Source organism: Molossus molossus, unplaced genomic scaffold, assembly GCF_014108415.1.
Source record: "Molossus molossus isolate mMolMol1 unplaced genomic scaffold, mMolMol1.p scaffold_m16_p_15, whole genome shotgun sequence".
NCBI classification, from domain to species: Eukaryota; Metazoa; Chordata; class Mammalia; order Chiroptera; family Molossidae; genus Molossus; species Molossus molossus.
This window is the reverse complement of record NW_023425350.1, coordinates 40,262,753-40,278,074: the sequence shown is the minus strand read 5'-3', so window position 1 is coordinate 40,278,074 and position 15,322 is coordinate 40,262,753. Positions and strand designations below refer to the sequence as shown.

Sequence of the window (15,322 nt, the reverse complement as noted above, 5' to 3'; positions counted from 1 at the left end):
TTTGCCTCTAAGTAAAAAAGTTAACTAGGGAATCCCAAACAGAGAAGCAAGGCCCTTGACTAAGTGAAATAGAACCCTGCTTGAAATGTGTTTGTTTTTCTGTCAACTTAAGCACATGCTCTCAATATATTGGTTTTACTTTCAGTTAAATAGTGATGTGTGCATATCTTATGAGTGTGCAATTCCATGAACTCTCACAAATCAAACATACCTACATAGCCAACACAGATCAGGAAACAGAACATTACCTTTCTATCACTGCCCTTCTCATAAGCTACAGTCCTAACTTGGCCTTGCACATCTTTGTTAAATATCACTATCTGGTCTTAGCCACACTTTTGTGTCTTTAGTCGCAGGCTGATGCCTCCATTAGGGTGAAATTTAGGGACAATTGCGTGGTTCTGGGGGAGCTGTGAGGGGACAGCACCTGGAGCATTGCGGTGGAGTATGGATCCATAGAATAGAGCACAGGTCAGCAGACTTGCTTTGCAAAGAACCAGATAGTAAACATTGTTTGCTTGGTGGGCCATCGTGTCTTGGTTGAAACTCTAAATGAATGTCGTGACTGCATTCCAGTAAAACTTCATTTATTAAAACCAGGTACTGGGCTATGCTTTGTTAACCCCTAGTGTAGAGCAAGCAATATCTGTGAAATGTGGGATATTACATGAAGAACATCAAAAATACTTCAGCATGAAAACCTTGTAAAATCCTAGACCTTGCTCTAACTAAAAGGCAGTTAACTCATACACTGGTTATTCGGAACACCTCAAGACAGCCTTAGACTTAGATTTGCTTATTTCTATCCTTGGTCTAGTTTCTAACTTTCAAAATAATACAGTAGTCAGCAGCAAGTTTGGAAATGTCCACAAGCAAGACTATTTCTGTTATATTTAGCAACATTGCTTAAGGAAAAGCACTCTGAATTTCACACAAGTTTCTAAATCTCAAATTCATTAAAAGTAAAGTTTTGCTCGAATAAAATATTCTCTAATCAATGGAATTTGTACAAATCTGAAGGATTTCTATATTTGACAATGTAACCATTAATTTAAAGTCTATTACATTATGAATTGAAAAGAGAGAGACAGATAAATGTAGCAGCACGTTACTTTCCATTTTTAAAACCACTGGTCATTCTAGTATGCTTCCATTCAATTCTGTTTCCGAAAAACTACTCTTGTTTTGGGACAAAATGAAATGGTTTCCATCATCTTTAACTCAATGGATTAGATTCTTTATGGCCTTGGCAGAGGGTGTTCTAATGTCTACTACAGAAAGAAATTATGAGAGGTAACAGTGGAATTTCTATGAAGTTCCTGTTTAATCAAAGAATGCTTGACCTGCTTAGTCTCCTTTCTAGTATTCCTTCAGAAAACTATGAAAACATATAGGGATGTCTGAAAATTAATGTGATTTAACAAAACATCAAACAACTATTGCATATTACCTGACAACATTTATCGAGTATCCATTGAGTTAATTTTTTGTGATTATCTTGTATAACTGGGAAAGTAACCATATTATTTTCTTTGTCTACAGAATAGATTAAGCATCAGGTATTTTATTTTGTTTTGTTTGTTTTATTTTTTGTGGTAGCACTAAAAATGGTAAGACCACCTCACCAACATGTATGTCATCTTTGACTCCTCAATTTCCTTTTTCCTGTTTCGAAAATATATAATTCTACATGTTCTTCTTATTAACCCTACTATCTACACTCTAGTCCCCAAAAGTCACTTTTCAACTGGATTATTGCAATAGCCTCCTACCAGTCATTTGCTGCCAAAATTGCCCCCACTACAGTCTGTTTCACACAGTAGCTAGAGAGACACATTTAAAACACAGATTAGGTGTTTTTACCTATCACTTCAAAACCCTCTCACAGCCTTTGTTTTCTCCCCTAGTTCATCTATGTGTTCTTATTTATTTGATATATATTTTGTCTTTTCTACCAACTAGAATAAGTTCAGTGGGAGTAAGGAAAATGGGTATGGAGGAACGCAAAGAGTAGATGGGTAGAAAAATTGCCTTGAATTATTAGATATAAACACACCCCTCTCCTTATTTGACAATCTGTTATTGTTAGGATTTAATCAGTACTCCTTATTACCCTATAAAAGAAATGAGGTTCCTCACACCTTCAAAGGACATGTACTAAACGGATAAATGCAGAGTTCTAAGTAGAACGTGCTACAATTGACACATTTATTTTTTCTTTGAGATAGTTCCTGACAATAAGAAAATACTCACTCTACCCTCTCTTCCAGACACACATACATAAAAACCTTTTCCCATGTAACTTCTGCCTCTGTATTTAAGTTTACTGGTATTTTTAGACTATGCAGAGACTCTGAACTTTCTCTTGCCTAGTCCCAAATTGAGATCCACTGGTGTGTTACTTAGAGCACTTGGAGTAACACCATCATATAACTACTGTTATTCTACAAAAAATAAATGTATGTAGTTGCTTTAGTTGGATCAGGCTGCTATAAAAAATATCAATGACTGAGTGGCTTAAACACAGAAATTTATTTCTCATAGTTCTGGAGACTGGGAAGTCTAAGATCAAGATGATGAAGGCCAATTTGGTTCCTGGCGAGAACTCTCTTCCTGGCCATGTCCTCCCACGGCAGAGAGAGAAAGAGGAATCATGCTTTCTAGTATCTCTTTCTATAAGGGGACGAATTCAATTATGAGGGCTCTGCCCTTGTGGCCTAATTACCTTCCAAATGTCTCATCACCAACTATAATCATATTTGGGGTAAGGGTTTCAACATATGGATTTGGGGGCAACACAAACATGCAGTCCATAACAGTGGTCTACTGCTGATTCCTGGCAATTGAATAAAGCAAAAGTATTTACTTAAACATTTCCAAAGAAAATTAGGCCCTAAACTCACTGCATCAAGTAAAAATCAAGCAAAATAATACAGGATTGTATTTAATATTTAGGATTTTACTTCCACTCAGATTAGAATAAGCACAGCTGAATATTACAGCTCTGCCCCTTATCCAAAGGGGAATTGTTGCAAGATCCCCAGTGAATGCCTGAAACCATAGATAATACCAAAACCTATGTATAGTATTTTTCCCTGTACATACATACCTATGACAAAGTTTAATGTACAAATTAGGAGCAGTAATAGACTAAGGGAGACCTCAGATACCAGCCTCGTAACATCACCGAGCTGGGCACCATCACCATCTTTAGGCCTGAGGAGGTGGGAGTAGAGACAGGTTACTGGAACCAGGGTGATGGGAGTCAGGAGGAAGAGAAAGTGCTTTGTATGGATGGCCACCAGACAAAGCTGTGACCTTCACTTAAGGATTCAGCCAGGCAATGACAGAGCTACCAAATGAGTTGGGGTAATAAATGTCCTGACCTCACTCTCCGCCCTTCCTCACTCCTACCAGAGATCCTCACAGACAAAATTGGTATAGACCACAGCATTCAACCTCTTGTAGCATAACTCAGAGCAGGGACAGATGTAGACTGAATTTGGAAGAATAAATGAAATAGTTGTATCATATGCAGCCAATCAAATGTAATTAGAATTTGCATTATCTGTCTATAGTATTGAGCAAGCAAATACCTAAGTGTCAAATCATTGTGCATTCACTCAAATGAGCTTGAAAATGTCAGCCATTCCATAAGTCACTAAAAATGCAATGTATGGACCTTATTTTCAAGCTGTTTATTTATTATAATAAGCAGATTATTAAGTTAAGAGAGTTATATACGGTGTGGTCAGTAATGAAAGTGCTATGATCAAGAGAAATGTAATTTTTCTATTTTATATATGATGCACGTACATATATACACATATATTGCATGTGGAAATATATATAAAAATATCTCTCTATATATCTCTGTATCTCTATATAGATATATAAAACTTTAGAATCAGTGACTCTACAACTTTTACACCAGAACACACACATATGATGTTAATATATGCAACACACTTTCTCATGTGCCTACCCAAAATTATGACTAATTCCTTGTGCTTGTACTTTATTCTATTATTATATTTTCCACCCAAAAATGATATCTGAATGCAAGGGAAAATGGAAAATTAGAATGATACTTTGATAAAGTTTTTCAATTTGATTTGATTGTGCTATTTTTAATAACATATATTTGTAATTTATTTTTTGCAATACACAGTTGTGACACAGTGAGTCTCAACTCACTTATTGAGAACAGCTACCTTACAGTGCACTATGACCCACACAACTTGAGATCATACCCAGCAGAGTAGGTACAAACAGGTTGTCAATCATCCAGACATGCAAATAGCAAATGTTCCTTTGGTTTCCAACTCTCTCCCTAGATACCAAAATAAAATTTGTGTTAACGTGATTATTAATAGTATTCAAAAGTATGAAGCATCCTGTGAAATGTTGATACAGGAAGAGGAAAAGCCAAACAAGACATTAAAATAATTGTTTTCCAGCCATTTTAAAACACCTCCATGATCACTTCTCACCCTTTTGGCTAAGATCAAATGTAGTATCTGTTCTTATCAGTTTAAAATGTCTCCATGAAAGAACACCTGTCTATGGAGAGAATATGTGCACAAAAAATATTTGATGGAAGAGGAGAGTAACTCTCTTATTCACCCTATCAAGAACTTCCTCACTTTCATGTTCCATAATGTAAATAAAATTTTAAAATTAATATTATTACATTGCCTTGTGGATTAAAGCATGTGAATTTTATTAAACCATAATTTAATGAGTCATGGTATCAATATTTTTCATTCTGCTTTGCTTCATTATAGACCATAACTAAATATAGAAAGAATATCTACAAAATGTATAGGTTCTCCCCTTACTCTCTTCTGTTTTTATTAGTAGTTCCAAGGTTTCTAGTATTTGTTTATTCTGTACATGAAAAGGTGTAGCAAAAATACCTTGTGCTAATGTGCCTAAACAAGTGGTAGAATCAAGCTCAAACAATTTGACACACATGTACAGTGTGTGTGTGTGTGTGTAAGAGAGAGAGGGGCACATTATTACTTTCATTACTCTGTGAGTTTGTTGTTTGTGTAAATAGCATAATTTGAAGCAGTAGAATATAATGAAATGATCAATAGCTAACAAGGCTGGCTGGCCATCTTCATAGTCTTTCAGAAACATAGAAATTGTTCTCTGGTAGGATATTCAAAATATTATCATTTTCCATGAGTCACGTATTTGGTTCTCGCTGCCTACTGCTTAGAGCATTGCTGTCCTAAGTGGAATTTGTTAGCTTAAAATAGAACCTTTGTGCTAAACTGCTCGCTTCCATGAGCAAGCAATCCTGCTTTGTTTTGTCATAAATGCTTGGGGAAAGTTAAACATCTGCAAGTTCAGATGATGCTCAGAACAAATGACCCACAATAATCAGTAACTCCGGGCACAGATGAATCCAAACTTGTATTATCTTTCCAGGAAACCAACATAAGCTAATCAAATCAAACCCAGAACTGTAGTAAATATTTAATGAATAATTAAGCTTTAATTCTTTTCCAGTTTTGTGATGCATTAATAGCATGTGATTTCTAAAGGTTGTCATTTCAGCCTGTATTTTTCTTGAGACCTAAAATTGAATTAATGTTGATATTTTTATTTTTATTTCAAAAAGAATATTAGAATGAACCAGAAGATATATCAAGAAGGCATTTTTAAAACCATTAATTAACAAATTCTGAACCCTTAGAATCATTTTCTTCCTAGAAATCAAAACCCAGTGAATTTAATACTCGGCCAAAATAATCAGTGAGTGAATAGTGATGGCAAACTAAGTGTCACCTCACAGAGCACATAACTGTACACAGAGGACCTGTGCCAGGGTTTGGTGCTTGCATCAACAACCATGGTTTAAAGTCACTTTAGGAAAACCACCTCCACTTTTTGTTGGTCAAAATATTACATCGGATGTTTTTTCCTTCAGTATCAGACAGTATGTATGAAGATCAAAATCAATGCATTACTATCTTTCATAAATAAAAAAGTGTTATATTTTCAGTTTAGTGGTTTATTATTTTATGTCTACTGTATTCAGTAAGAAAAATAGATGTACAAGACTATGCTGAACTTCACAAAGTCATATATTTTATTTTTGATTACTATTTGATTTGTATAGCTTTATAATGCAGCCTGTTGTGTTCTCCACCAGGACAAAATAGGTTTCTATATTTTAAAATGTATCATGTTCTTCTATTCTAAATTGATTCCTAATTTATATAGTGATAATTTGCTCACACATATTTAGCTTTAATATGTATTTTTCTTTGTTTGCAAAACATTTTTAAAAGCTTTGAACTGAAATAGAGACAAGATAAGCCAAAGTAATGTGGGCCTCCTTATATGACATGTAAGTGTAGTAAGACAAATGGCCGTAATTGTATTCACCTGGCAGAACCATTTACACCTGATTGCCATAGAAAACCATGCTGAGAATGGAAGACCAAGAGAAATTTAATTTAGTGCTACTGCTAGTCAGTTCCTCCAAGACTAGTTTCTAGTCTCTTTTTCTTGGAACTGTTTCCTAGAGTCCCCAGTTGTATCCTCATATTTGCCTCCAAATAACACCTCAGAATGTTCTGCACACAAATATTCACTTCCTCTCTTTGCCATTAAACAACTTTAGATAAAGCACTCTATTTGACATGAACAATGGACAATTTGGGCCATTTACTTAACCCTACATACAATATCAGCAGAAAATTGCCATTTGGGGGTTTTTATTTTTCTTGACTTCTCAGTAGGATTCAATATTGCTAACCACTCTAACTTTTGTGCTCTGCTCTACCATTTTACAGGCTTGTCCACCTGCACTCTCTTAGTAACTCAAAACTCAGACTTAGCCCTCCTCTTACCATTCAAAAGCTTTTTCTCATGGAGTTACATTCCCACTGAAGGCTTTGATTGCCACCCATATACTAATGATTCTCAAATTTTATTTCTAGGCGAGACCATTCTTCAGAATGTCAAGACTATATATTTCAATCTCTATATAAGCTTTCTATTGGGATAACTTAATGACCCATATCCAAAACTAAATATGGGTGTCGTTCCCAGTGTTCTATACCTCATTGAATACTACCAACATCCATCCAATTGTAGTGGATGTATTCTGGAGTCTTTTTTTCCCTTCAGGTTCAATCCACCCTGTTGAGTCTTTCTCCACAATGCACGCCCTCTTTGTTTTTTTCTTTCCTCTTCCAGGGCCACCACCCTAGTGAAAGTCACCGCAGTCTTTCTGCTATGCTATTGCCACAGCTTTTTAACTGGCTTTCTACATCTACTCTTATCTCCTTCCAATCACTACTCAACCTAGAGACAGAGTTATCTAAAAATTATCTGCCTAACTTTATCAGACCATACTTCCCCCTCTTTATAAAAATAATCCATTGGCTGGCTTCCTACTGAGTTTATGATGAAGACCAAAATTCTTGCCATGGTCTTCCAGATCCTATGGTCTTCCTCCTACCATGCCTCATCTTAACATCATTGAGCTCTCAGTTCTCTGCATTCTAGTCGCACTGGCTTCTTTAAGTTCTTGAAGAACTGATGTCTTTTACACTGCAGACATTTTGGCCACTTTTACTGGAATTCTTCCTCTTCCCCTCGTATGTTTTCCCTTCATGCATCAGCTTATTAATAACCCTATCAGAGAAGACTTTCTTTTTATAAGGAAGAAACATCATTAAATTCTTTGCTGAAACAGAGATGAGAAATAAAGATTGCAGTACTTATATTCAACATGTTGCCATTCTAATATTTCCAGCCTCAAAATTAAGTTTAGGAAATATCTGTTCTTGCATACACCTGCACAGCTTACTAGATATAATTTTCTTGGACTCTCGCAATTTAACAAGCATTTTAAGATAGGTGAAAAAATTACATTTGTAATAAGGACAGTATACATTGGATATGAATGAGTCATGCATTTTTTTCTAAGCAGAATTTGGTGTCAGAATGGAATTGGATGGGATGGGATGGGATGGGATGGAATAAAATGTAATTAAAATGGTTTATGATCTCACTTGAAGAATATAGTGGATGGTAGAATCCTTCTAAAGAAAAGCTAAGTTACTTGTAGAGGAGGTTATAAAATAGTATCAGGCTGGGAATCAGAAGACCATGGACTTTGGTTCAATCACAATCTTTACACACCTTGGTTTCCATTTAAAATAAGGGACATGAATTGAATAAAGTGATGTGTATAAAAACACATGGTAATTGCTGAAGAGACTTGAACAGCAATTCCCTTCCCCTCACTTATCCAGCTAGAAATTCTCACTAAAGCCTTGCCCGAGTCAGACACGAGTGGTCAAAAGGCCACAGCAGTATGAAGCATTATCTGCCAATGTTGTTTCTAGACACCCTTTCTCTGTACCACATTCATGCCTCAGTGCAATTCTGCTCTCCTTCTAGCCCTCCCATCTCCCGTTTTTACATCTTTGTCTACCTAAAAAGCTTGTCAATTCATTTCCCACTTCATGACTCTTTTTCTAACTTGCACTAGTGTGTCCTTTCTACTGCTAACACAGTTCCTGTTCTAATGCTGTAATGGTCTTGTCCCCCTGGGATCCTTCTCAATCATGCCGGACAGTCACAGAATCAAATCCCTTTCTTTTCACCTTTGGGTCTAGGGTGTCAGGGTTAGAGACTGGAAAATCTGCATCTCACCATTATTTCAAGCAGTGCTGCTGAAAAGCTTTGCTCCTATTCCCACTTAAATTTTTATAAACAATATACCTTCAGTGTCAATGCAGCCTAGTAGAAAAAAAAGTTATTTTCTACTTATTTGTTTAGAACTGTACTGAACTAAAATGAACCAAAAATTATATACTTGCATAATTCTTTTTCTGAAGCTAGAAATGTTAATTTAATAAAAAGACAACTTAATGACCAAATTTAAGATACCTATAGTTGATTTTAACTTAAATTTTATGAGCCTTGAATGAATACACAGTTTTGAATTCACACTATTCTCCAACTACTGAAATTTACTCTCTCAAAAATCAGGGACATAGTCTTATGTATTTACTACCATTACCTACCCACCCCCCCAAAATAGGAACAATGCCTGAGACATAGTAAGTATTAATTAAATATTTTTCAAATGAATAGGCACCATTGCTAACCAAGGCATGCTTTTTAGAAGTCAAGAAAGTGCTACCATCATGTGAATAATATAATAGAGACTCAAGATACATTAACACAATTATTTTCTTAGTTTATAGAGTAGCTGCCCTTATCTGCTTTCTGTGGTTTCAGTTAGCCATGGCTAATCAGACTGAAAATATCAAGTAGAAAGTTCTAGAAATAAATAATTCATAAGTTTTAAATTGAGTGCCTTTCTGAGTAGCATGATGAAATCTCACACTGTCCTGCTCTATTCCCCCAGGATATGTATCATCCCTTTGTCCAGTGTATTCACTCTGTATGTGCTACCTCTGCTTCCGTCATGTCGTAGCCTTCCTAGTTATCAGACTGACATGGTATCACAGTGCTTGTGTTCAAGTAATCCTGATTTTACTTAATAATGGCCTCAAAGTGCAATTGGCAATTTGAATATGCCAAAGAGAAACTGTAAAAATGTATATGCATATAGGAAAAAACAGTATATAGAGAGTTTGGTATGATCTGTGGTTTCAGGCATCCACTGGGGGTCTTGGAACATATCCCCAGAAGATAAGGAGGGACTACTAAAGAAGGAAATTGCAAACTGTTATGTACCACTAATTTAATATTAAAAACAGTATCACCTAGCCACCTGCCATGCAATGAGGGAACTGAGAAGCAAGAGAAGTAGGCTGTTAGTCATTCTAACTTTTAATTAAATTTTAATTAATTGGTTTGGCTCAGTGGTTAGAGCATTGACCTGTGGACCAGAGAGTCCTAGGTTCGGTTCCTGCTAAGGACATGCACCTTGGTTGCAGTTGGTCCCAGCTCCAGTTGGGGTCGTGTGGGTAGCAGCCAGTCAGTGTGTCTCTCTCACATCGATGTTTCTCACTCTCTCTTCCCCCCTCTCTCCCTCCCACTCTATCTAAAGTTAAATGCAAAAATGTCCTCTGATGAGGATAAAAAATAATAAAAAAAAAAAGTCTCCTAAGAAAGCAAAGACCTATGTAGCATACGACTTCTGTGCAATTAAATTGGGTGCACACACACTCACATTCCTCACATAAAATTCACAGAAAGTCTGGCAATATTATTATTTAATACCATTAAGAAAAATTATGCTCAAGATGTTAAATATTTTCCCAAAGCTAGACAATAGCTGAGATAATAGCCAAATCTAGTACTTCTGACTTATATTCCAGTGTTTTTATGTTTCACTTTAAACTTGAACTTGGAAAAAATTATATAATAAAAATTCAGAAAAAAAAATCAATAAAGGCAGGATAATACTAATGCTCATTTGAATCAAATAAGTTTGTCAAATTATCTTTGTAGATAAAGGAGATTTGTCTTATGGCTTTTGATGGGTTAATACATTTCATGTGTTTTCCTCTTCAATAGTTTTGCCACTGCAAACTTATATCAGCATAATGAGGTTATTACTATATACTATTTAGTTAGAATATTTTCACTTCTATATATGGTCACTGTGAGTTAAAACAACCTCTTAATGGACAAAAAGAAGAAACTATTACCCAAATGCTAGCCAACAAAAAAAAAATTTTAAATCAAGCAGTCTTAATTCTGAGCCACATTCATAAACATGCATTAATCATATTATAAATATAGAATTTGCAGCAATAATTCCCTAGAAAACAGTGTTGCAGTCTGACTATTCCCACAAGATATCTGTGTTGTTGTTTTTTAATCTGATGTCAGTATTCTCCTTTAGTGTTTAAAGATAAAATGATTTTTGGACTTTGAATCTAAAATTTTATTTTAATTTTTATGATTAAAGTAGGTATTAAGTGCTATATTATTAGTGATGTAAATTAGTCATGATATGCCATATTATTAACAAATAAATGCAAAAGCATTGGCAGAATTATGCTTTGTGAATCATATTTAAGGTCATTTTAAAAAAATAACATTGCAAATTTTAATTTTCAAGCTCTCTGTTTGGCTGAATGAAAATTTGTAATTGCAGTTCTAGTTTTCGGCTGCCAAAGGGCTCCAAAGGTCTGCTGGGCACTGTTCTTGCACATACAGAGCCCACCCATGGGCCTGCCTACCAGGGCAAAGGATGGTTGGGAAAAGTCACCTTGAACTGACTCCTTCATCTTGGTACCTTCTCACAATTTTGAATCAAAGTCAGGTGGACCTCTATCATTCTAAACACAGGGTCTGGCAGCAGCACAGTTCATGAGTTTTCTCCAAGATATCTAATAAACCAAGTGAAAATGCTCAGAAAAGATTACGTCTGTGACGTTCTACTCTCTGACAAGGGCAGTATGACATGGACTCATCACTGTAGATTTGGTTTTCTTAGTGACTATCAATCTTATCAAACATGTGCAGCCCAGGAGAACTTTCCTGTCAGATGAATTTGATCCATTAGCTACAGTTTATTTAACCCTGCTATAGGAAAATCAAGACTTTACATATATATATATGTATATATATATGTGTGTGTGTGTGTATATATGTATATATATATACATACACACACACATATATATGTATATATATATAACTATATAGTGTGTATATATATGACTATATATAGTGATCAAGATAATGTAGCATTGATACAAAGGTATATAAATAGACAAATGACACAGAATAGAAAGCCTGCATATGTGAATAATTAATTTATAAAAAGAAGGTACAGCAAGCACATGGTAAAGATGATTCTGGGCAACTGGATATACAAATAGGGAAAAATGGAGCGTGACTTCACATCATACCAAAAATCTATTCCAAGTCAAAGATACTAAATGTGAAAGTCAAAACAATACCATTTATACAAGATAACAGAAGAAAATATCTTCATGAATTTTTTTTTCTTTATTGAATTTTAGAGAGAGAGGAAGGAAGAGGGAGAGACATAGAAACATTTATGAGAGAGAACATCTATTGGCCGCCTCCTGCATGCCCCCCACTGGGGATCAGGTCCACAGCCTGGGCATGTGCACTGACCGATAATCGAACTGGCGACCTCTTGGTGCATGGGTCGACACGACACTCAACCACTGAGCCACACTGGCCTGGCTCTTCATGAATTTTAATTAGGAAAAGATTTCTTAGATATACTAAAAATGAAATATAGCAAAAATAGATAAATATAACTACACTGAAAGTCCATGAAAATGTCCCTGTAGAAAAGTAAAGAGGTAAGACATACTTTGGAAGAGGATATTTGCAGTAAATAACTAACAAGAAATGTTTGACCAGAATATATATATTTTAAAGAGACTCATAAATCTATAAGAATAATACAGAAATTCAATGGAAAAATGGGCTAAAGATTTAAACATGCACTTCCCAGAAGATATTCATTCAAATGGTCAATTAAAATATGGAAAACAAGCTCAAACTCATTAATCAGAAGAATGTAAGTTAAAACTGTATGAGTACATATGCACAATGGAGTACTATGCAGCTGTAAGAAAGAAAGATCTCTTATCCTTCAAGGTGACATAGAGGGACCTAGAAAATATTATCCTAAACAAAACAAACCAAGCAGAGAAAGACAAATATCACATGATCTCACTTATTTCTATATAATGAACTAAACAAACTGATGAACAAAATAGACCCAGAGACATAGAAGTAGGGTAGAGACTGACATTCCTCAGAAGGGGGGAAGGATAAAACACAGAACTTACATACATGTATGCATAACCGATGGACATAGACAACAAAACTGGGGATGGGATGGGAAGGAATAGGGAGGAGGGAGTCAATGGGGGGAGAAAGGAGAAACATCTGTAACAAAAATAAATTTAAAAAATAAATAATAATAATAATTTAAAAAAGAAGCACAAATCGGTTGTTAGAGAATAGTCATGGGGGTATAAAATACATCATAGATAATATAGTCATTAATAAGTATGTATACCTGAAAGTAATATACTATTGTATATCAACTGTAATAGAATAAAAATACATTAAGAAAAAAAAACTGTATGAGGAGGTCATTACTATCACCACTGAACTTTAAAAAATAAAAAGTGGAGCCACGACACTGTGAAGTAATGTGGATACATACAATTAAACATTAGTGTTGGGAATATAAACATTAGTGTTGATACAATACCTTTGAAAAGCTGATTGGCATTATTTTATAAAACTGAACTTTCATATAACTTCTGAAAAAGCAATTCCACTCCTAGGTATTTCCCCAGAAAAACGTGTGCATATATGTACTAGGATACATGTTCATAATAAAGAAAATATATATACATACATAGGAGAACAGATCAATAAATTTGGAATTTTATTACAGTAAGGTATTTTTCAGCAATGAAAATAAGTGAACTATCCAATAACATGAATGAAGCATGAAAGTATATTATTAAGAAAGAAAAATATGGTGTGGTGCTATTTATAAAGCACTAATCACACTAAATAGTATAGTATTTACTAATATACAAATATACGATAGAATAATTTTAAACAGGAAAGAAATTATATTTATGGAATGTGGGAAAAGGATTAATTATGAAGAGGAGAAATGATTGGTTTAGGAGACAGCCATAAAGGTAGATGAAGTAGATGATAATGGCTTATTTTCTGAATTGAGTGTTGGTTTACTATTACATAGTACTTCTATGCTCTAGAATTTATGTAACTGTTGTATATATTACGTTGTGTGTATTAGATGATATACCACAAAGAGATAATGAAGAAAAAGAGTCCTGTTATTTTATTCAATTCTATTATTTTATTCCATGTCTATAACCATCCTGGGAAGAATTCCAGATGGCCATTATTCTTCATGTTTTTCAGATGAAGAAACGGAAGTAAAAAAAGGTGAGGGGCGGGTTGGGGAGTGGATGGACTTTTTAACATAGCTGAGAAAATAAAAAATGCTTGCTGAGAAGGAATTCAGCCAGAAGCAAGTCACATCTGGCTGCAGAATCTCTTGAGGATGAGCTTTTGAGCTTAAAACAAGCAGGTGTGTAAAGCCTATGCAAGAAGAAGTTAAACCAGCCAGACCCCTTCCTCTGCTGAAAACTGGGAATAAATGAATGTCTGTTTTACTGAAAATATAGGCTTCTTGCCCCTTGTCATAATTATGACCCAAAAGGGTTGTCATTCATGTATATCATCTATAATACTTTCAACAATATAAAAATAAATTTAAAAAAAGATTCCTCTCTGAACAGAGCCACAGAAAAAAATATTTGTAAATGCTAATATTTAGGACTGTCCCAGTATAAAATCCTGATCTTCATCTTATCAGTCTACATAAATAATTCATCAGTTGACATAATTTTTATTACATTTTTAATGTCTCAGTCTGAAATAGGAACAAATAACCTTTGAAAAAACATTGCAAAATGAAAGACAAAAGAAAGTAAGAGTTAAATGTATGCAATGCAAGAAAGACAGGAAATCTTTATATATATTTCCTCAGAGCGGAGAAGACAGTGTGCACATGACATAAGAACAGAAAGTTATGCAAATGGAACATTAAGAGAATCAGAAAGTTCTTGACAATCGAGAAATATTATAATGGAAAGAAAAAATCCTGAACAAATTTGAGAGTTAAAAGTTGATAAATTAATCCATACATAAATGATTAAGCCAACAACAAAGATTAATAGGAGTAATCTTTTCCAAGAAATGCACAGAAATTCAGGAAGCTCAGTGCTTCACTTTCTCATACCTTTACTGGAATGGTACCTGATTAATGCATCCTTCTCTGATGAATCTACTTAATATTTCAATTTACCCTCTTCCTCTGGCACCCTCTATTATTAAAACTTGCTTTTCCCCCCTTTATTACTCTTATGGCATAATATATATTATATTTACATATTGCTTATGTCTGCCTACTATAACATGTTTCTTCTCTTGGTTGTTGCTTTGTTCACCACTATATCACCAGCAACTGGAACACTGAATAAATAGGACAGGGAATGGGGGGAGACAAACAAGATCTAGGAATATAAACTATTAAATTTAGAATTGAAAGTGAGGAAATGGAGATAAGAAAAAGTAGATGTAGACGTCACTATTCATATCAAAATTCATGCTATAAAAAGAAATAGAAATGTTTAATGTATTCCACAAAGGAGTTATGACAAAGATAATCAAAATGATAAATACAAACCTTAAAATTATAAGCCCAGCTAGTGTGGCTCAGTGGATTGAGCATTGTCCTATGCACTGAGAAGTCCTGGTTCAGGGC

General features: G+C 34.7%; 1 non-coding gene across 1 annotated transcript; it reads left to right on the top strand.

The window, feature by feature from the left end:
• Window positions 1–4,481: 4,481 nt before the first annotated feature.
• Window positions 4,482–4,671, top strand: LOC118631327. Its single transcript, XR_004959803.1, has one exon. It is a non-coding gene; the product is annotated as a U2 spliceosomal RNA (small nuclear RNA).
• The last annotated feature ends 10,651 nt before the right edge of the window (window positions 4,672–15,322 follow it).